The sequence below is a fragment of the Abrus precatorius genome, unplaced genomic scaffold, assembly GCF_003935025.1.
Source record: "Abrus precatorius isolate BTA unplaced genomic scaffold, Abrus_2018 Scaffold3, whole genome shotgun sequence".
Classification (NCBI taxonomy): Eukaryota; Viridiplantae; Streptophyta; class Magnoliopsida; order Fabales; family Fabaceae; genus Abrus; species Abrus precatorius.
Genome location: NW_020874373.1, coordinates 30,078,415 through 30,102,530, shown reverse-complemented (window position 1 = coordinate 30,102,530; position 24,116 = coordinate 30,078,415). Strand labels below are relative to the sequence as shown.

Here is a 24,116-nt window from a genome sequence, read left to right as displayed (position 1 = left end):
AAATTTTATGAAATACAGTACTTGAATAACATTGTTATATCAAGGATAAATATTTACGTTCATCTTGTTTGGTAGATGTTTATCAAATTAGATTATTCTATTTTTTGTTTATGAAAAAACTACATTGGATCCCTTGATAAATAAAAAGGCGTGTTGTGCTTTAAGCTATTTTAATATAAATATTTCTCATTGCAGTGATGAGCAACGATAAAAATGACATTCTAGAACATTTTTTTCTTTCTTTTCGATTTTTTATGTCACCAATAACTAACTCGAAATATCATACTATTCATTTTGGTTTTAGAATATACGATAAATGTATTAGATTTGAAACTTTATCTAAATTTTCTATTTCACCTTATAAAATTATAAAGTTGGTATCAGAGGTTCATAAATAACTGTAAATAACACGAAAAGTCGCAAAGAGAAAACTTACCATTAAGAAACTTGTTCAAATTTAACAAAAGAGCACAATTGAATTCTATAAGGAAAAAAAATGATATATATATATATATATATAATGTTTTCAAAATTATGGAAATAAATAATGTTAGTATGTTTTAAGAGAAAAAAAATACAATTTACTATATATGAAAAAAAAAACCAACCGATGATTTATAAATAATGAGAAAAGGCAAGAGAATCCAAAGATTAAAGCACTTCTCCAATTGACAACTTTAATTACAAATTAGCAAATAGTCTCATCTTCCTCAATAATTTTACAGAAAAGAAATTTCACAAAAATAAATTTATTCACACATATATAAATTAATAACTTGAGAATGACATTATATATATGGGTGCCTATGAGGCCAAGTGGCAGAAGAGATTTAGTTAGTTGGTAGATATGGACACAGAAGTGTCCACTTTCTTGAGTTTCACGTTTTCTTAAAAATTTGACCATTTACATTCCATTTATTTCGCCTCATCTCTCTCTCTATCTTCTCTCTCTTTCATTGATCTGAAATTTTTATCATAGTTTCTTTGGTCAAAATCCAATTTTTCCCAGAAGGTTGAGACACTAGATGCTAATTTCACAACTCCTTTTGACCAAATTTATGTTGAATTTGTATTCACATTCTCCAGTATTGGTATGAAATTTCGTTACATTGGTCATACTTTGCTTTGGATCCAATAGATGCATGTGCACGGCTAGTGGCAGTTCTTTGTGCTTTCAACCTTTGGAATACATTATCCATTCAAATTTTCACCAGCATTGTTGGACATTAATTTTGATGAGAGGCCTAAGTAGAAAGCACACCCATCAATGGAGATCTTAATGCAATTTATATCTCTTGAGCTTTGTATTTGGCGGTTTCCTTGCAAATTTTTTCAGATGGAATGGCAGATCCTGCTAGTTATGGGAGTCTTGATCGTGATATTGAGCAAGTTAGTTTTACCTTACTTTTCCCTTTATATTCCTTAATTTGTTTTCCATATTGCTCTACTTAATATGAGTTTTTCCCTCCTCTTGTTAACGGTGATAATGTAAATAAATATATGTTTCTTTAATCCATTTATTTTTTGTATTTGTGTAGAAACAGGCTCTATATTCATAGCAAAGAAAAACCAAAATTTTAGGGCCATTGTATTGATACCTAAATCTCAGCATATAGTTGGCAATTAAAATAGTAAACATGCACAGTAGTAAATACTTTGTCAACACTGTAGGATGATACGGGCTAATTGCACTAGATGTGGTTTGCAATCATGGTCTGGTATAGTTGTGGTTTTCCTGTGGTATAATTCTGTTTTTCCATGCCTAGAAAAGTATGGCTAAAGATAATATTTGCCTAATTGCAAGTTGTTTGATAACAAGGGAAAATGTGAGAAATGGAAAGAAATGGAAAGTTTTGATCTATTGTATATGTAGCGTAGAAAATCATAGTCATAAGAATGAGAAAAATGTTTATTTGAATAATGGGGAGTAGAAAAAGAAGAAGATGCAGTGATAAGATAAATAGAATATGGAACTCGAGTAATATTATTTGACATAATATCAATACCTAATTGATATTATAAGAGGAATAAGCTGACCATTTGCAGAATGGGAACAGTATTGTGCCTTTCTTGATTGTTTTTAATTTATCAATTATTAAAACTACTTTATTTATAAAAATGGCAAGAGAAAAAACAGTGTAGTTATTAAAAATAAATTTAGAAATATTGAGGATTGTGTTAATTTAGAACATCACTAACAAGGATTTAATGTACGTTTCAATTATTTCTAAAGGCACTCATCGCTTTAAAGAAAGGAACTCAATTAATAAAATACAGTCGGACCTGGTGAGATTTGTTGTTAATATAAATGTAATTCAATATTACCATGCATATTTAATATTTAGAGTAGGCATATTGTGTATGATGAATTTGATATATCTAAATAATTTCATGTCTAGTGACATCAACAGGATGAAACAACACTAATTTGGATTTCTCATAAGAAGGAAAGGAATTTGAAAGTTTCTTTGGTTTCCCGTATTATCCCTGGACAAAGAACTGTAAGTTAAATACTTGGTCTCTTTGCATGCAAGCTAATATTAATGGTCATGTTAACAATCTTTCATTTAAAGTAGCTCACATTTTCTCTGACCCTTTCTTTGTAGGCTGTTTTCAGAAGATATTTGCAACCAGAAAAATAATATCTTCCATTTTCACTTTGTTTATAATAATGGGGAGCGGACACTTGATTTGGTTAGAAAATATACTAATTATATCGTACTTTAATTTCTTAATTTGATGAAAATTTGAATATATTGATTTTATTTTCTTATTTATAGATATGCAAGGACAAAGCTGAAGTAGACGTATGGTTTACAGGCCTTAAGACATTAATTTCTACGTCGAAGGTTAATAAGTATACTAGAAGTGAGTTATTCGATGTGAGTTTTAGAAGGAACCCATTGAATGATCATTTTGCCCCAATTGCTCATTGTTTATGTGATTACATGAAGTTTATGTTTGTTTCTTCAGCTTTTTCATAGATAAAATTTTTACAATTCATGCAACTAGGAACTAGTTTATCTAAGTTCTAAGTTATAGGAAACGTTATAATTCTACCAACTTGAACATTGATTTTGATTTTTCATTTCTTTTCTTGTATTGTATATATCATATATATGACCTCATAAAACTCTGCAAATAATGTGAAATATGTGTATACCCGCATACATATAATTAACTTTAAGTATTATGGCTAATATTATTTATTAATCATTATTTTAAATATTTAACAACATATATTATTAAATATTATCTTTCAAAATAAAATTTTCATATAATTTATAATATTTTATTATAAGTTTTAAAAGAATAAAAATTAATGCAAAATTATACAAAGTAAATATTTTATCATGCAAAATGAAAGTTGTTCATTTACATGTTTAGAAAAGTGAATTAAAAAAAAATTGTTACTTCGTACAAAGACTATTCCATATAAGTATATTTTAGGAACAGGTTACTTAAGTACTTTTCAATTTTTAATTTTCAGGATGGTGATGATTTTATTTCAAATAGTCATATGGTGTAACACTAGCATTTACTACAAGCGTTGTTCATGAAAGGGTCTCTTTTGATTTAGCTTCTCATCAGTGTTTATTGAATTTAGAAAGTACAGATGTGGAGTTAAGAGTGTGCAAATATGCAACCAAGAACAAGTATTGGAGATGGTTTTCGTGTTAGTGTATCAAGTACACCTAGTTGTTCAAGTGGAGGGTCAGGACCAGATGACATAGAATCTCTAGGTGATGTTTATATATGGGGAGAGGTTTGGGCAGATGGGGTTTCACCGGATGGATTTAACATTCAAGCCTCTTCCACAATAGATGTATTGATTCCTAAGCCATTAGAGTCAAGTGTTGTTCTTGATGTTCAACAGATTGCTTCTGGTGTAAGACACATTGCTTTAGTTACTAGGCAAGGAGAGGTTTTCACTTGGGGAGAAGAATCTGGAGGAAGGCTTGGTCATGGAATTGATAAAGATTTTGGTCGCCCCCAACTTGTTGAGTTTTTAGCAGTTACTAATATGGATTCTATTGCATGTGGAGAGAATCATATGTGTGCTTTATCTACATCTGACGATATTTTCTCGTGGGGTGATGGTAAATATAATGTTGGACTTCTTGGCCATGGAACTGATGTTAGCCATTGGATACCAAAAAGGATTAGTGGTCCCTTAGAAGGACTTCAAGTTATATCTATTGCATGTGGCACATGGCATTCAGCATTAGTAACTTCTAATGGAAAACTTTTTACCTTTGGCGATGGAACATTTGGTGTCTTGGGTCATGGAAATAGAGAAAGTGCATCCTATCCAAAGGAGGTACAATTATTAAGTGGATTGAAGACCATTAAGGTTTCATGTGGAGTATGGCATACTGCAGCTATTGTAGAAGTTATTTTTCAGTCTGGTTCAAATGTTTCATCTAGAAAGTTATTCACTTGGGGAGATGGTGACAAATATCGTTTAGGACATGGAAATAAGGAAACATACCTTCAACCTACATGTGTTTCTGCACTTATTGAATATAACTTCCACCAAATAGCATGTGGGCACACTATGACTATTGCCCTCACTACATCTGGTCACGTCTTTAGTATGGGAGACCCTGAAAATGGTCAATTAGGAAATCCTTTAGCTGATGGAAAAGTACCTATCCTTGTACAAGATAAGTTAGTAGGTGAATTTGTTGAAGAAATATCATGTGGAGCTCAACATGTTGCTGCCTTAACATCAAGAAGTGAATTATTTACTTGGGGAAGAGGTGCCAATGGAAGACTTGGACATGGAGACATAGAAGATAGAAAATCTCCAACATTGGTGGAATCTTTAAAAGACAGACATGTTAAAAACATCTCTTGTGGCTCAAACTTTACATCTTGTATATGCATTCATAAATGGATCTCTGGAGTTGACCAATCTGCTTGCACTGGTTGTAGACAACCATTTGGTTTCACTAAAAAAAGGCATAATTGTTATAATTGTGGACTCGTGCATTGTCATGGTTGTAGTTCAAGAAAGGTATTGAAAGCAGCATTGGCTCCAACACCAGGAAAACCTCATCGTGTGTGTGATTCTTGTTATAATAAGCTTAAAGCTGTTGAGGCAAATACTGCTGCTTCTAGTCTTAATAGAAAAATTACTGCCCCACCACGTAGTTCCACAGAAAGCAGGGAAAGATTTGGTCAAGGAGAAATAAGGTCTTCAAGACTTCTCCTACCAGCTATCACAGAAACAACAAAATACCTTGAGATAAGAACTAATAAGCTTGTAAACAAACATGATTATTCTTCTATGATTCCAACTTCTCATGTTCCATCAAATTTACAATTGAAAGATATTGTATTTCCAAATTCAACAAATTCTATGCAAAATGTATCAAAGCCCACTATAGCTCCACCACCAACTTCACCTCTCAATACAAGACCATCATCCCCGTATGCAAGAAGGCCAAGCTCAGCACGTCCTAGCAGCCCAGGATTTTCAAAAAGTCTTATTGATAATTTGAGGAAAACAAATGATCGTTTGAATCAAGAAGTCTCAAAATTACAAAATCAAGTAAATTTACAATAATTTTATTGTATATTCTTTGAGAATTAACATCATATATTATCATTAATAAGTTTGTGGTTATACTTTTTATATAGATTCGAAATTTAAAGCTAAACAATGAGAAGGAAATTCAAAAGCTTCAGAAAAATATTACGGAAGCTACCTCCTTGGCAGTAGAGGAATCTTCTAAGCATAAAGCAATGAAAGAATATTTTGAGTCGACAATAGATCAGGTATTTTTATTTTATATATTCCAAAAAAAATATCTATATTTGTTGACTTTTTTAAATGTAATTTTTATGCTTCAAACATTAAACAATAGTAAATAAATATATGAATAAAATAAGAATCCAAAATTAATGTGGAGGAGGACATGTTAAGCAATTAATGACAAAAGAAAATATAAATTTCTCTTAACATAATTCTTTAATTGGATATAAAATCTTTCATTATATGTAATTTTTTATATAAATAAAATCACATTAATGTCTTGTAATCTATTATTATTTTCTTTTTATTACATAAAATTAATTTTAATACTTTTTGAAAATGTATTACCAAATGCAATAATATTATAACAAGTAAAAAATATATAAATTTTAATTAAGAAAATGAATTATAAAAAATACAATAGAAGATATAAATATATGAACTATTAATTTAAATACAAATTCTTTTATCTATGGATTGTGGTAAAAAAATAGACATTCTATATAAAATTTTTGTTGCATTAAATAAATATATAACTAATATTATATTAATTATAAGAGTGAGTCTATTGTTCTTCTAAAATATCTATTGTCACTTTTTTAAAAATGATTTTTATATAAAATATTTGTTTATTGGTTGATTAAAGTAATAATAATAGTATTTAATGGAAAAAAAAACTTAAATGATGAGTGGCAATAGACATTTTGGAGTGGTAATAGATACTTCATAATTATTAACATGTTTATTTGAATTTATGCCATGAAATCTATAAAAATAAAATATTTTGAAAAATAAACATATGCTCATTTTTTTTTAATTTCTCATGTTTAATCATGCAAGCTAAGAAAAATAAGATTTTAATAAAAAAAAATGAAACATAAAAAAGAACCAATCAGTCAATATTTCAAGGACATAATTTTAACTTGTTTTTCATTTTGTCTAGTTGAAGGAAATGATCGAGAAGTTGCCAGCAGAAATTTTAGACAATGAAAATTGGAGAAGCATGCTTACACAAGCCATAAATTTTCTAAAAGAAAATTCAGAATTTGAAACATCTTCCATGTCATCAAACATGGAATTTCAACAACAAAATGTTTCTAATATGTCTATTTCAAATAGTGATTCTTCCAATCTACAAGAACAAAGAATAGTAGAAAATAGTGAAACTGCAGGAGTTGCGTTATCATCTCAAGATGGAGGAAATGATGGAGGAAATGTCCTTCAAGAAAGTAATAGATCTTCATCTAATAACGAAGCAATAGTACCTTCGCAAAGTATGAAAAATGATTCAAAATCACAGGACTCTTCAGGAGAAAAAGAAGCACAAGTAATTGAACAATTTGAACCTGGTGTTTATGTGACACTGATAGTAAGACCTAGTGGTGTCAAAATTTTCAAGCGAGTTAGATTCAGGTATTAAAGTTACTTATTTATTTTATAATTAAATTAACATTAATTTCTATGTTAACATGCTTTATTGTTATGTTTGAAACAATTATTATAACACTCACCTTCATAAATTCAATATTATTATTACTTTATATGAGATTATGTATATTCAATTTTGCATGTTTTTGTGGGACTAAAATGTTAACTATATCTGTACTTAATAAATAATAAATACATTGTTTAAAAAATCTACTAAGTTTTAAATTATTCAATTACCATGAAAGATTTATATATCATAAGTTGCTGTTTTAATTTTTTTGTGTGTAAATTTCACATTGATATTTTTTAAAATGTATTTCTTTATGCAGTAAACGGAGGTTCCATGAACATCAAGCAGAAGAATGGTGGAACAAAAACAAAGAAAGGGTACTTAAGTATTACAATCCACAAATTACATATCATGAATGTACTGGGTCATCTAATATCCCACCACCCCCATCATCTCTCGAAGAAAATATTGATGCAGAGCCTTCCTAAACTTGAATCACAATCTATATAGGCATTTCTTTAGTTTGATAAAATGATAAATTATAGAAAATATCATTTATATATCTAGTGTAGCAAAATTTGTATCTACGTACATTAATTTAAGAATTTTACAACATTCTAAAATATAACATATATAATGTGTCCAACAAAGATAAAAATAATATATTATGAGAAGGAGAAATAAATAACTTAGATATAGAAAAAAATTATTTTTTTATTTATTAATTATAAAGTTATATGGATTATGAGATTTATATAAATGATCATAAATTAAATATTTTAATGTTTTTAAATCATATAATAGTCACATAAAATTTATGTAGTTTTTCATTTGTGAATTATCTTATAAAATTAACTATTTCAAATATTTATTTTAGTAAATTCATTTAAATAAAATGACTCACTATGTATCTAACAAATTGATATTAATTAGACTCCTCAAATAAACATTTATGAAATATTAGTAAGTCAAGTGACTTATAATATAACAGCATCACCTCCAATAAAAAAAATGCAATGTATCACAATTTGTATAAAGAAATGCACTTCTCACAAAAAAAAAATTCCTACTTAATTGTACTAATTATTTTGAAGTTATTAAATAATTTACACCAATTTTACAATGTAAATAAGGGGAACGAATCTCTTATAGCTTGAAAAAATTACAAAAAGTGAAATTTTTAATATTTAAATAAATCTCTTTTTCTCTTTCCTATATTAAAAGTATAATATATTAAAACTAAATTAAGGATTAAGATTTCATGCAATATTTTAAATCTTGCAAAGAACAATAATATATAATTTCATTGTTGTGATTAGTATCATAGTAGTAAAATAAAGACATACAAATGATCTAAGCAAAATTTTATCACCCTAAATAACAAAATTAAGTCAATTGCTAATAATTGAATTTATAAAATTAAAGAAATAAAGAGTATTTTATCCGCATGGAATAACTCACTTATAGTACACTTGTAATAAGTTTGATGAGGTGTTAGTATCCCACAAAAAATTATCTTACAGTCTTTGTTATCTTTTTTTTATTTTGAGAAACTTTATTTTATTTTAAATTATAAAAATATAATAATTACTACTTGACAAGATCATTTAATATTTTTCACCTTCTATATTGACATGTGTTTTGCATTAGAAATATTACTAGGTTGGGTTAGTAAGGTTATAAAGTATACAAGAATGAGAACTCATAGGTGCTTAACTTGTAGGAGTAAACCAGGCGAACGTAACAAATGTTATCTTCAAAAAATGAGTTTACTCTCATCTCTCAACATACCTCTTTCTTGTAAGAGGTTGATTAATGTCTTGAGATGCAAGCGATGTCTATGACAAATATTATCTCCTTTTCAAGGCATAAAAGGCCCCCATTAAGTAAAGTGCACCTAAAAGCTCTCAAAGACAAATAGAAGCTTGCTTATGAGGTCTTGTTTGCCAAACCTGAATGTCATTCCTTCGCTCAAGCATATTAAAGAACATTTGTCCTCATATGCTTTCTTATGCCTTAGTGTCCACAAATTATGAACTCGTTTCATCATTTGTCATTATTCCACGCTCTTGGTTTGTGAACTTAAGAAGTGCACTTGTGAGAGAATATCTTTTAGAAGAATCCTTTAATTTTTAGAGATGGTCCTAAGACTTCTTAAGTAAAAAAAATGTAAAAGAGAAAGAAAATTGTCTCTCATCTTTCATCCTTTATTCCTAATATAGTTTTTTTTTTCCTTGCTCTCCAAGTAGCACAATAGCCTTACCAACTATCTCATCTTTATCATTTCTTTTGATACCGCTTTCTACTTTTGGGTATTGCCTCACTTTGTAGCTTGAACTCTTTCTTACCACTTTTGGACTTAGTCCACACAAAGCTAAGAGCTAAGGTGTGATGTCTCTGTTCTTGGAAAGGTGACCTTGAAGGTCTTATCTACATAAATGATTGCTTATTGACATTCATAGCAAAAAAATGCTCATTATTCTGCTCTTTACTCAATAGTTTAAGGCTATGCCTTATTTCCCTTCACTTTGTTGTGAAAGCTTCTTTAGTTTTTCTTGGACTTTATGCTTTCATAATGTTGAGACTTTTCCTTCAAACACATCAAGTGTACCGAGTCTGTTGCAAGTAATAACTAATAGAGTACTAGAGTATCGTCCTCAAAGAACAATTCAAATATATTAATTAGTAAGATAAATTAATTAAGCTTATATACAATAGAATTGATAGATGATTTTCATGAAATATTGAATAACAATTAAAATGTAAAGCAATAATATAAAATATGGTAAAATTCAAGTTAAAAAGTTGGGATTGAATTTCATCTCTCTCTCTTTCTGTATTCTAATAATTCAGCGATAAATATAGTAACTATTTCCAATAAATTTGATGCAAAATACAAAAGTCTTATATTTCAATTCCTTGAAAATATATTTTTAAGATAATTTCTCAAACAGTTAATAAATTATCCAGCATTAAAATCAGGATTTAAAAGTAATCAATAACTTGAAATCTATTCCTAGAGTAACCAATTATTGAGTAATCTCAACCAGATCTAGATCTAAATAATATCTTTCCAAATATAACTCATATCTGAGCTCTAGAAACCATCAAATAGATAGATTCAACAATTAAAACAGATTGAAATCACCAAATCAATAGAAATGAAGAAGAAACAACTATATTTATATAAATTACTGAGAATACATCAAGTTTGAAGATTTACATTCAATCTCATACAAGGTTTAGCTGCTCATGGCAACCATAGTAACAAGAATTGAGATATAAACGGAGTAGAACATCAAAAATTGAGTATTCCTACTCTTTTCCTATGCTTTGCGTTGCTCTCCCTCTCTGAAAAATGTTTATGGAACAGTAACTCTCTTAAAAAACATAAAAGTCATCTTTTATACTGGTTTGCTCGAACTTCTCTCGCTACAACGAGGATATTTCGCTGTAGCGAGACATGGAGATAGAAATTAGGTTATTATGTTTGCCTCTCGCTGCAGCTAGGGTTCTCACTACAGCAACACAAGAGACTCTCGCTACAGCGACACATTCTCACTGTAGCGAGAGGAGCACATATTCACCTTCTTCACAATAAAGCATTCTCGCTACAGTGAGAAACTTTCAAAAACTAACTTTTTTGCAACTTCATGTTTTATATGCTCTTTTTCTGACTTTTTCCAATCTTCTTCAACTTTAAATGATGTCTCTCATTTGATTCCAACCACAAAATAGATCAAAAAGAAATCAAAATACTACAATTGTATTCTTTTCTTAAAATATACAGGTATTTGTAAAAGTTTCAAGTTTAAGGGAAATTTAACAAAATAATCCAACTTTTAACATGAAAAGTGTTAAAGTCACCATCTAAAATCACTTATTTTATACAATTATCACACAACACTAATGTCATTAGTGCTCAATAACTATGGTGTTTGCCTTATCACCTGATCTCATATCTCTTTCATTTATTTTTTAAATCTTTTATTTCATATTATTAGAATGTCCTATTTCTCTTGGTTCTCAACATTAGCCTCTGTGTGCTTGGGCATAGTTTTATGCCCAAGTGCATTAACTTTGTTCTCTTATAGACTTTGCTTTTTCTTCCTACAATATTTCAATCGATGACATGTAGTTGTTAGCAAATTTTGTTGTGTGTTATCTTAATTTCATTCTCCCATTGTCCTTGCCACTTTTTTATTATATGACTTATACTCAATTCATTTGTTTCTTTCATACACTTAAGATTTATTTTCTCCTTGGATGGCTTGACATCCTCAAGGATGAGCTCATTGATCACTTGGACATTTTCTATCTAAGCTTGGTTTTTACGATTTATAACTTAACTATTTGTATTTATAGCTTTCTTAACCCAACTGAGGAAACCATTATGAAATTTACTACTTATAAAGACAAATTACCATGCAAAGTGCTTCCAGCGACAGCCAAGGTTTCAAGTTTAATGTTCAAATTGAAATTGGCTCTTTCATGACTAGATAAAGCAAAAAGCGAGCTTTTCTGAACTTGTACCCATATCAAACACTCTTTGACTTGTTTTATAATAAATTAGAGTTTAAGTTCTACCTTTTTCCCTTAGTTTTGTTGTTGCAATTGACTTGTTAATGCAAATATTATATGTGAATATTATATAATGTTTTACAAATGTATGTTATGCATGAATGTATGAATGTTCATGGATGCATGTTATGTTATAATTGATTCCAAAAGCTTTTTAAGTTCACTCCACCCTTGACTGATTGAGCATCTTCAAGGATAAGCTAATCAATTATTTGGATATCTTTTGGAATTTTGGTTTCAAAGGTTATGGCTTGATCTTTTATATTCACAACTTGTTTAGCCTATTCTTTCAATGGAAGAAATTATGTTTCTCACTGCTCTAAAGGGTGGATTATTGCAATAAGTATACTAGGCGAACATCGAGGTTTCTGCTTTGATTACTTAACTAAGTTTGACTTGCTCTATGTTAGCTAAAGCAGAGGGAAAGTAAAGCAAGCTCGCTTCCTCGCTTGATGAGTTAATCATCCCAATCTGTCAATCTTTCTCTTTAGAGTTGCTTCTTTGTTTGTTGTTTGTTTTGTTAGTTTCTCTTTTGAATGATTGTACTCCAATGTTGGCTTTCCTTTAATAGCTACATGTTACTATAAGTTAAAGTTGCTTACATTGTCTAGCACTTGTTTGCTCTTTCAATATGCTTTATTATTCTTAGTCAAGTGTATTCATTAATCAATAGTAATAGAATGTTCTTGCAGTACACACTTAACCTATATTTTCAATCTAACACAAGTCCACATTCATCTTTCAATCATAATATATATATATATATATATATATATATATATATATATTCACATGTATTTACACATATATATACATCACCACATAAGTCAAACGCACATTTAAATAATAATCCACATATTCATATTAATCAAAATACTATTACAAAAATTGGAGTGTTACAAAATTAATTCTATTATTTGAATTAATTATGAAGATAATTATTTAATAAAAAGATTAAAATATCACTTGATAAGTTTATATTGCATGAGACGCAAGGTAATGTTAGAAAACAAAATTCTTAATGATTTAAAGTATATAAAAGTAGAAATGTTACATAATAACACTACAAATCGTTGCATTAATATGATAAAAATATTTTAATTCAATTAACTAATAAGTAGATAAATGAATATATTTTTTTATAATAGAGAATAGAGAAATATTTGAGAATGTATATTTTTAATAATAAAAAAAATTATAAGAAGTATACTTAAATTAGTGATATATATATATATATATATATATATATATATATATGATTAATTAGAGATGAATACTATTGAGTCTTAATAACTTATATTATTTAATAATTTAAATAGAAAAATATTTTAGATGATAAATTTTAATTAAATAGAAACAATTATGTAATTGATTAATTTTAGAATTCATATTTAATTTTTTAATATTATAAAACATAAATAACATTGATACACATAGGTTTTAATAATTTATAATACATAAAAGTAGAGTTATTGTACATTAGCATTATAAATTATCACGTTAATAAAAATAACTTCAATTTATATTAGTTGATTAATTAGTAAGTTAATAATTAGAGACAGAACATATATAATAATTATACGTTAATTTACAAATTAATACAATTATATTATTATTTATTTATTTATAAAAAATAATTTATTATTCATAAAATAGAAGAGAGTAAATGATAAATATAAAATTAAATCATATCAACATTCTATCGATATATAATAAACAAAATAAAAGATAATAATTCTAAAGAGCAAATAACTAATATAACAATTAAGAGATAAATAAGAAAATAAAATAAAAAATTATTGTTAATGTTAGAATAAAATAAATTTTATAAATAAAAATACAACTCAAATAAATAAAAATTTTCATTATTTAGTGTAACTTAGATAACTTGTTACTAAAAAAAGAAAAGAAATAAATTTTTTAAATTAAAAATAATTAACTAAATTATTAAAAAAAGGGAAAGGATCCAAAATTTAAAAACATTATATTTAAGGGGTTGAATTTTTAGAGTAACAAATAATTTTTATTTTTTTAAAGAGAGGTTAAAGAATAAATGGAGATAAGTTTGGTGGAAACTATAGTTGAGGTAATAGGTTGAGGAAGAGAAACTTTCATAACTGAGGGTAATGGGTTGAGAGGTAAAAGTTTTCATAGTTAGAGATATGGGTTGAGAGATAGGAAAAAGAAAGATGGAGAGAAAAAGATTATTTTTAGTTGGAGATGAGTTGAGAGAATGAACTTCCATTAATGAGAATGGTGAATTGAGAGAAAGGAAAGAAAGTGATGAAAGAAAAAACTTTATTGGTATATTTAGAAGGTTAGAAATGATTAAAAGTGGGTTTTATGAGCTTTATTGTATGAAACTTACATTCATAGTGTAAATATGTTTAAATATACATAAAAATTTCATAAATGTATGAGAAACTTATTTAGTGTTCTTGAAACTTTTTCTTGCTTTCCTTTGCTTTGCTTAATTCTTTTCTCCACCTTTTTCTTTTTCTTTTTATGCTCAAAATGTCTCCTCTCAGAGTTTTTCTTAGCCTCTCTCTTATGTCTCTCCTTTTATGGTTCTTTTCCCTTCTTTTTGTTGGCATGATTTTTGCTTGCAATGCTTTTACGAAAGGTAAAAAATTCTAATTTTTCTTCTTCTTTATGTATAAAGCAAGTGTTGATTTATGGATTTAACTATTTGCAATGTTTCTTTTTCCAATTTTAAAGTCAAATTTAAATTTTTCTATTTTGTTAAAGTAAACTTTTATTTTTTTAAAACATTTTGTACTTATTCCCTTTTTATAAAAATAAATTAAGAATTTTTTAAAAACAAAACTTGATAATTTTAAACAAAATTTAGATATTCACATTAATTTATTTTTAACTTTTGCAATAATTTCAATATAGATGTGTGATTTTTTATTTTTTTTGTATTATTTATTGTAAGATAACATGTATAGTTGCATTATCATATGCCCTAAATTTATAAAAATAATTTTGATCTTAATATAATTCTCTTTTATTAAAATTTAAGTTAACAAAATCCTCTCATAATATTTAGATAAAATTACATGATTTTGAGTTTCTCAGCCTTTAAATATATACCAACAAAGACTAGACTCGTCAAATTAAAATAATTTTTAAAATAATTTTTTCTTAAAATATTAATTAATTTTTAATAAATAAATTTTTACCTTTTAAAAATAAAATAATAAAAATTATTGTTAAGGATTTAGATAAATATTTTTAAAATTATAATAAATTTATTTAAGAAATCGTTGTTTAAATGAATGTTATACGATGTTAATATCTTTTTTACTTATAAATTACTCGCAAACTCATTTTTTTTCTTCTAAAAATCATGTATTTTTTTTAAAAAAATTTAAATTTTTATCAATTAAACTTTAATGATAACTCCTTTAATCTTTAAAAAACATTTTATCTTAAGTAATATTTTTTAAAATATTTTGCAGTTCCGTGTAACATGCCTAATCATTTAGAAATTTTCTCCTGTGAGATATAATTCTTAATTCTTATTTATTTGTAATTCAATCATTTTATAAGATTAAAAATATTATTAGTAAATAATTTTTTATTTTCAAATTAATAAAATAAAATAAAATATATGGTGTACAAAAATTAGAAAATATACAAAATAAGACGATAGTTTCACTAATTTCTAAATAAACTTCAACGGAGAGAAGAATATGGCTTTAAGTGAATAGAAAAAAAAAAATTAAAAAACAAACATAGGAGGCTAGGTGTTTTCGATTTTAAAAGAAGGTTAAAGATGAAAAATCATAAAATGTTGTTGAATGCTTAGAGTTTGTGTATGAATAATTTTGAAATAAAAACAAAATAAAACAAAACAAAGATAGGACATGAAAAAAGAGGACGCAAAGCAATTAATAATAGAAAAATGTTAAGAAGAGGAAAAAAAAAATAGAATTTGTTGAAAGATGTGGAATATGTTAGCTTTTCTATCCTACAGGTGCTAATTAGGTATAATTTTAAGTAAGGTTAAAATTATTTATGAAATTTAATAAAATTATATTCAAATTTAAAATGCTTCAACTATAAATTTTAAATATATCATTTTTATTTCTATTTATTTTTCGAGCATATTAATTACTACCTAAATTAATATTCAAAATGGGTTTACAATTTTAACAAAATACTATATAAATACCCTTAACTTAAATGAAGATAAAAATATTTTCATGTTATCTTACTCTTTTAATGAAACCTTACTTTTTATATATAAATATTATTGCTCAAAACCAAGTAATTAAATTCAAGTAGTAAATTATTGTCTCACTAGGCTTTCATCTTATAAAATCTAAGAGTACCAAATTTGGAGCAACCTTCGACCATTAATGAAACATGAACAAGTGATATAAGACAGAAAACGCACACTAGGACGGCCTGTGAGAGAACACGCAAGGTCAGAATCTCAACTCTACTTTTCATAACAAAACAAAACAATAGTGCTACTTCCAATTATAGTGTGTGTGAATTATATCATGTGTTTGTATCTGAAGTTGATAATAAAATTTAACAAACTATTTTAAGTTTAAGTAAAATTAATCAGATTCAAATTTTGTTAGTAGTTAATTCTGTATTGATGTTATTTTTAAAATAAATTATTTAACTATAAATTTTGACATTATTTTTGTAAAAAATGATAATTTTTTTAAATCAGTATAAACAGTAAAGTTCAATAGGACATAATTACATCCACTCAAATTTTGAATTATTTTTATTAATTGATCTTATCGGTTGGTATATGTGATGGTAGTATATTATAATTTTTTATTATAATCTAATTTAATTTATTAATTATATTTAATGTATTATCTTTTATCAGTATAATATATTGTTAAACTATTTTTCAAAATTGAATTGTTAAATCATTAAAAAAATAATTATCAATTTTTTTATTTTTCATCCGATTTAATTCAGATTCAACAATATGGTGAGTGAATCTATTATTGAAGTTTTTTTTAATACACAATAACTTAAATTTGAGACTTTATTCCACTCGCACTAAGCTTTATTGGTATCAACACTATATATTTTTAATTATATCTATGATGATGATTTTATTTAATTTAATATTTTGTAAGCATGATGTGCAAAATTTAATCTCTAAGTAATATATGATTAAACGATAATATATAAAAAGAATGCACTTGAAGTCAATCAAAATGGGAACAAAACAATAATCCAAAGGTTAAGTATAAGAAATGAAATGATTTTAATAACGTGAATTATATAACTAACGGTTTAAATTTTTTGCCCTGAGATGAGTCGTTGACATTAGATCAAATTTAATCACATGGCAACAAATTATGTGCGGTGTATCTTCCAAATTAAATGGTTAATGATTGACAACTTTTGGCTTTAATATATGCAAAAGCGATTGAGACCTTTGATGCGGTCATGAGGCATATGTCATTTACATATATATGCTCTTCCATTGGTTTTATTGGTAGGCTTGTCTCCTCTTTCCTATATCTTAGTGTTTAAAATTCGACAATTATTCTCACACCCAATTGGAAAACTAGACCCATTATATAAGTAACACTTCATTTTCATTATCAGAATCAATGTGATTAATCATATTCCAACCGTTTTGGGTTCTTTCGAAATGTGTTAATATTGTTATTATTGTCCCTTTATTGAGACAAAAGTTCCCACTCAACTTATTCTAAAGCTCTCTTTGTCCCATGAAATTCAAATTAGTTTATAATCATAATTTTATATAATGAATACAATTATATTAAGTTTAAATTAAAAAAGTTGGTTAAAAATAATAGTAACAATAATAATAATAGCCGTAAATAATCAAGCAAAAGAATTATAATAAATAATGATAGAAATAATAATTAATAAATATAAAATAAAATTAATGATAATAATCGTGAAGGATAATAAATACTAACGTGAATAATATCAATGATAATTAATAGTAGTAAAATGATAACAACAACAATGCATTTTAGTCGAATAATATTGATTGATTGATTATAATAATGATCGGAGTAGCAGTGTTGTTGTTAATAATAATAATAATAATAAATAAATAAATAAGATAATAATGATTATAAATAACAAAAAATAGAGAAGAAGATACTTGTATAATGTATTGGTGAAGTTAAAAAATTTGATTTTGAAATAAGAATTATAAATTAAGAAGTGTTAATTTTTTTTTTTTTGTGTTAATTGTACTTCAATAGAATTAGGTCTTGAAACTGTGAATTCAATTTTAAAAGGACTTTCAAATATCTTGATTAAAATTCGTAGTTTTGATAGCTAAATGTCAAATGCTCAATGTTAGAAAATGTTTAAGTTTGAAACGAGTTTTTTTCAAACGGATGTGAAAAGACATTTGTTGAAAAGGACAAATGTTAAGGTAAGCATACAAATTATTTGATGCTAGATTAGAGAAAGAATATGCTAAAGTCGAAAAGGAATATAAAAAAGGAGAGTTTTCGAAATGTTGAAAAACTGAGTATTGTGGCCAAATTATATAATTTGAATGGCAAATTAAAAATAAAAATAAAAATAAAAATAAAAATAAAAATAAAATGCTTGATGGTTTCGATTAAGTATCAAAGTTCATGTCCTATGGTTCTGACGAAATATTGAAAGATTTTTCAATATCTTATTTGAGAGCAATTCAGAGAGGCCCATACTGCAGTCTATTGTGTGTAAAATTTCAAATTATGTAGTTTTTTTTACCGTTGTTTAGTATTACATTCATGAAGATGTGTCAAATGCTAGACTATATACTACGTGTCAAGTTATTAAGAATCATCAATTATGTAAATTTGTTTATAAATACGTTTTCAAAAGATGTAAAAGGAATACTAAATTCTTTAACTCACTCTTTTTAATACTTGAATAAAATTATTAAAAATTATAAAAATATGAAAGATAATTATTAATTAAAAATTAAGTAATATAACTTACATGATTTTTATATTTTAATAAATTATAATTAATAATTAAAAATGTGTTAAATATTATATTGCTAGCTTAGACCCTCAAACTTTCTTAAATGTCTATTATACTTGCAATCATGGCTCTTATAATTCTGTCATTTCTTTTACATTAATGCAGTTTGTTATATGTTCTCATTTGTTGTTCTCCTTTTGTTCTTTGATTTGCTTCTAAGTTCTTTTATCTTCATTTTCTTGCTCCCTTCTTACATCCGATTTTTTTTATTTCCTCTTGAACAAAAATTCCCAATAAACACGTAGCCAACTTCAATTCTAAACTCCAATTGTAAAGTCAAACGGGCACTAGTCACATATTTTATTGTTGCTATAGAAAAACACAACGCAAATTTTTATTATTATAATATAGAAATACAATATTTTCACCAAACTACTAAAAATTCAATCATAACTAGACTCCATACCCATGATGTACAACTTATTTTTCCTGCCTTCAAAAAATAGTATCATCACATAATAATTAAGAAATACATATACTTATTTTATTTTTATAAAAAGTATTATGAATTTCTTATTATACCCGTTTTAAAATTTATTTATGCAATAAATGAATAAAAAGATGATAAAAAAATGAGTTTTGAGATATAATTATCTTAAAGATAAAATTGGAAAAAAAATAATTTTATCTTGGAAATATAAAACGACTATTATTTTGAGAAAAACAAAATTGACTAAGAGTATAAAATATATAATATTTTATTCTCGAGTTAGTGATTATTTATAATGTATTGATGATTATATTAAATTTTACGATTATAATGAATTACTCACAAAAGAAATATTAAGATATTTATTTTATTGAAGATTTAAAAAATTATTAAAGATTAATTTAGATATTATAAAATTATGATGATAAATAATTTCTTCAAATGACATCAAAATGGTCATTTTATTAAGCTATAAATCAAAATAATTTTTAATATTTAATAATTGAAATAATTGATTTCTTAAAGATTTAAAAGACTAAATTAATATAAAGCGTAACTCTTTAAAAGACTAAAAGAATCAAAGTATTTAAATTTAATTTATAAACTTATTTTTTCGTATATCTTTTTTTATTTTCATATTATAATTTTAAATTATATATAAAATTAAACTGACTTCTTAATAATTTTAAACTCATATAAAAGAAATTAAGAGTTAAAAGGTAAATTATCCTCTTCTATTCATTTTAATTTTAGAATTTAGTTAAATAAAATAATTATTTATAATAATTTTTCATTAACTAATTACTATTAGAAAAAAAAATCTTATAAAATTGAAGTATCTAACTTTTTTCAACTCATAATTATCATTTTATTATTGAAATATATTAAATTAAAATAATATTACTTCAATATTATTAGGACTTAGAAGAAAATATTTATGTCAGAGTAAAAAAAATTAATAAATATTATATTAATGTATTCTTTTATTTTTTATTTAATATATATAAGAATAATTTTTATATTAAAATTATTGTATTTCTTATATTTTTTTCATAAAAAGTTATTGTACATTTAAACAAAAATAAATGAAATAATAATAGTAAGAAATTGAAAAAATGAAAATTAAGAAAAAAATGTCATGTATGGAAGATATGTCGTGCCACTTTAGGATTTGTGGTTTACACTAATTTGCAAATGTTAAATTGCATGTGTATTTATTTAAACAACTTGGTTATGTAACCTCACACGCATACATATATCCCAAATATTTTGACATAATATAGTACATATTTTTATTTTATAAAGGAAAAAATAGTATCCCAATAAAAGGAACTCCCCCACATTGTATTCACCTTTCTTTGGGTCCATTTCCAACCAGCAACCAATGTTGCTCAAGTAACACCATGGCCCATGATCAAGGTATCAGCTCAACTTAGAGCCTAAACATATTTGGACATGTTTACCATTACCAAAACATTTAATTTAAGCAAATAATGATTCAATTAATGAAGAAAGTGGAAGAAAAGATTCAAGAAAGTATAATTGGTTCGTGAGATTCCACCAAAAAGTGCTTTCATCACCATGCTCAACTCAACAACTGCTTTTAGTCTTTTGCCACATAACCCAGTGTTGAATTGCAAAAGTATGTTGGAAAGTTATGGTCTAACGTAAAAAACTAAGATTGAAAGTGGAAGAGTGAGTGAGTGGATTGCCTTTTCTAGAGTGAAAGAGGTGAACTTTAGGGGAAATGGGAGAAATTTGTCACTTGCAAACCATTTGTGGATATTGTAATTGGACCAAAATATTTTGTTTAGTGCAACCCACATAGAGTTTCTTTCTTTGAAACTAACGAGTGTTTGTGTGCGTCAGAGACAAATGTAGAAAAATGATACAAGACATACAACACTTCATTTATTATTATGTGGCATTGTTCAGAAGACACCTTGCAAAGCTCCACAGAACCTTCCCATATTAATAATAATTTGTCTCCGCAATGCTTTCAAATTTTTAATTACGATACTTTCTCTGTTAGGACTTTTAATTTGTTTTATAGTTGAAAATTTACTTTTTGTATTCTTTTAATAAAAAATATACTCTAATTAATTTATGTATATATTTAAATTATATTCAATAATTTCAAGCTAATTTTATTAAAATTAATTTTACTCAATTTTTTGGGGGTTGTTTTTGACTCCTATTTGTAAGTACAAAAATTTGAACACGTTTCAATGCATATTATATATATGTGTCATTTTCCTAAAACAAAATTGAATCGTTGGAGTGGCCAAAAACTCCAATTTGCATTTAATATGACTAAGTTTGCTATTTGCACTCAAGAGGGAACTAGGAAACAAAGAGTTTCGTAGATTTTTCATTCAAAATTATGGTGAATTATGTAATGTTATGACAAAATGTTTGTACCAACTTATTTGCTGAAAGATAAATTGTTAATTTTCATTTAATAAAAATTCAATTTATTTTAGAGATAGTATGTCCCCCAAATTTTATCTTAATCATTAAAATTTTGCCTCGTTATAGTGATTCTAACTTTCGAATACAATTTACATGAAATATATAAGATATTTGGTACAATTTATATTTTTTATTTGATTTTTTTAATTCAAAGTAATTGAATTGAAGGGAAGGATATAAGACAATGAATCCAACTCAAAAGTAGATGCCTCCAACTTGGAGGAGATGGTAGAGAAGAAGGCTCATTCATTCGTGAGGCTACAGGCTTTATAAGGATTAGATGGAAGAGTGGTCATCTTTGTACACTTACTTTTTTTTCAAAAATATCTTAAAATATATTTTTTACTTTAATTAAAAATTATAGAAATTATATAAGTGTCACTCATAATTTAATATTTTTTTTATTTTTATAGTTTTTCATAAAATTTAATTAATAACAAATATATTAAAAAAATATATTACTAATATCGTCATAGTTTTGTTAACTAACTATTAAGTTAATATTTATCCTTAAAATTATAATAAGAATATATTAATAATATTCAGTATTATATCCTTTCACATATTCTTTAACCGTTACTTTGGAAAAAACGATTGGTAAAAGTATGAATAAATTACTATTCTAAATGCAAAGTACTGTTTTAGGACTTCTATATATACGTTTTTATTATACTTAATATAATCGAAGATATTTAATTATTAATTAAAACAATGAATAAAACATTATTTTCTTTGACTGGATAATTTATTAAAGAGAATATAAAAGCTCAAAACATACATCGCAAAGCAAAGAAGATGTATGATTGTATGAGAAAGAAAGTATGTCAAGAGTGATTTTTCCTCGTCAAAAATGAAAATGACTTCAATTATCATAAAAATAATTAAGTTAATAATATAAGGAAAAAATAAATTTGCAGTGATTGCTACTATTTATAAGGTTTAATTTTTTTTAGTTTTTATATTAAAATTTATGTATGATTTTAATCTTTGTAATTTTAATTGTTCATATTTAATCTCTCTAATTTTTAATTGTTTAAATTAAGTTTCTCATCCAAAATTTTATCCAATAATTAATAAAAATATAACAGTAAGATAGTATATTATTTATTTGGATAAATTATTTAAAGAAAGATACTGAATAAAATGTGTAATATTAAACCTTTTTTATTTATATTTAATTATTTTATGCCAATTTTTTATAAAATTGTAAAAATCAAGGATATATTATATATTTGTTAATTATTGAATAAATTTTTAAAATAATAGACTGAATTTGAATAATTGAGAAACTTAAAAGATTAAATCCGAGTAATTAAAATTAGAAAAGATAAAATTACACATTAAATAGAATAATATATGAAGATTAAAAATACAGTTAAGCTTATTTTCAATTTTTGAATAGTAAGTTTGTTAATTAATAATAAGGATGATATGACTTTGTTACTCACAGCATAACTTGTTTGTCTTGTATTACGGTGTCATATAAGGTTGAGAAATTGACTCTTTTAAAGTATAATATGTGTTTTAATAGATAATCCAAAATAATTACCATGAAATGTGATAAAATACATGCATATACACAATAAATTATAAAATTATTAAGATGTTGATAATCAATTTCCCAATCAACACGATCATTCTGTAGTTTGGATTAAAAATGCATCCCCATTGTAGGGGAATGAATTCCTAAATATGATCCAACCAAAATAGGCTAAGATGCATGCACTCTCCTATTGAATTTTACGAACCCATACTCATCCAGAGTAAGGTCTCACATCAGTGCTATTATGCAAATTTCAAATAGTTCTTTAGGTACAATCTAACCATGTGTTAAGTAGATCACGCTGTATAGATGAGCCAATTCAATTAATTTAAGTTAACCCATCACTAGGTTAATTTAAGGAAGTTGGGTCAGTCATTTTCAGTGGACTAAGAAATTATTAACTTGATTTAACTTGTCAAGATTTATTAGTTAATTAAGTTAGTACATTAAAAAAAAAAAAAAAAACTTAAACCTACCTGAGAGTACTCTCATTCTTATAAATCTCCAAACTCAACTTTAGGTGTTTGCAAATTAAAGATAATTGATTTTAAGAATAAATATCCTATCATTTTTTATATTTTTACCATATAATTTATTTAGTTATAAATTTAAATTTGAATTAAATTTAAATTAGTAAAAAACATTTAAATTAAAGTACATCGTTTTTATTAATATTGTGTGTTAAGTCTAGATTGATATTTTAGCATTGTATGTATCTTTTAGAAGAGAGAATTATATTTGATTATGTAATATAATACTTAAAATCACATATTAAATGAAAGAATTTTACAGTAATTGATTGAAATTATTATAATTTTAATATTTATTTATTAAAAAATGTCTTAAATATTTGTTTTTATTTAATTTGATATATAATATT

General features: G+C 25.6%; 1 pseudogene; it reads left to right on the top strand.

Moving 5' to 3' along the window:
- The first annotated feature begins 1,341 nt into the window (after positions 1-1,341).
- On the top strand, positions 1,342-7,687 carry LOC113862458 (annotated as a pseudogene).
- The last annotated feature ends 16,429 nt before the right edge of the window (positions 7,688-24,116 follow it).